Source organism: Apaloderma vittatum, unplaced genomic scaffold (genome assembly GCF_000703405.1).
Source record: "Apaloderma vittatum isolate BGI_N311 unplaced genomic scaffold, ASM70340v1 scaffold14968, whole genome shotgun sequence".
In the NCBI taxonomy this organism is placed as follows: Eukaryota; Metazoa; Chordata; class Aves; order Trogoniformes; family Trogonidae; genus Apaloderma; species Apaloderma vittatum.
The window spans coordinates 17,955-18,937 of NW_009730305.1; the positions used below are offsets into that span (position 1 = coordinate 17,955).

General features: G+C 53.8%; 1 protein-coding gene across 1 annotated transcript in view; it reads left to right on the top strand.

The window, feature by feature from the left end:
• The window catches only part of LOC104277946 (plexin-D1-like), a gene marked incomplete at its 3' end in the record, with an annotated part of 19,260 nt that overhangs the window by 3,516 nt on the left and 14,761 nt on the right, over positions 1 to 983 (top strand). The window lies entirely within an intron of this gene.

Below are 983 nucleotides of genomic sequence, written 5' to 3' on the forward strand. Positions count from 1 at the left end.
GCCGCAGCAGGTAGAAACAGACGGTCTCATCTCCATCAAGTGAGCAGAGGAGGAAGATGAGAGCTGAGTGCTCCAGGCGCTGGTGGTTTGTCCTGAATTACATTTTAATCTGTCAAAACAGATGCACAACCACAAATGTTGTATGTTGCATTTGTATTTTCCAAGCCCTAATTCCCTGCAGATTGGTCATTATCATTTCACAGAGCCCTCCCGGGATGCCTCTTTAGCTGATGTTTCAGACTGTCTCAGCACAGCTCCCAGGCTGGGCTGTGCACCTCGTGCAGGCTTGATCAAACACCCAGCGCGGCAGTTGCGATGCTCCCCTCTGCTTGGTTCTTTTCCAGTAAATCAGATGAGTTAATTTTTCTTTGATGGAATTAGCATCCTAGAAAGCTCCCTGGGAGCTTGGTGGGGTTGAGGTGGAGGGTGGTGAGCACTCGGCAACAGCGAAGCGCTGTGGGGAAGGCAGAACCCCTGAGCAGATCTGTGCTCACCTGCGGGAGCTCAGGGCTCTCAGCACCTCATGTTGTCGGTGTCGAGTGTACCAAATGACTCTGTTTTCCTGCCAAAATGTTGAAAAATTGAAGGGGAAAAAACCAGAAACTGACACCTGCTTTCCCTCCAACTGCTTCTGCCGAGCACATCCCCAGAGGTACTTTACAAGTTAGGGTTTCCAGAGTAGGGTTGCTTTCTGGTCATTTCCTAAATAGCCTGAGAGTGTTCAACTCTGCCTGGAGAGGAACTTTCTGTGGGTCTGGGTGAGAGCTTTTCACAGGGAGGGACAAGCTGTGAAGCCATCTCGGTCTGACGCGACGGGAAGGTGTGGTGTCACTCTCCCGAGCCTGACCATCATACGCCCCTTGCCAAGGTTGAAAGGAGCAGCTCGGCCCAGCTCGCACCTAGCGGGCTGACACGCCAGTGGCCACGAGCACCGTCCCTTGGGCGTCCCTGCCCACCCTCAGGGCGGGGCACATGGGCCGGGC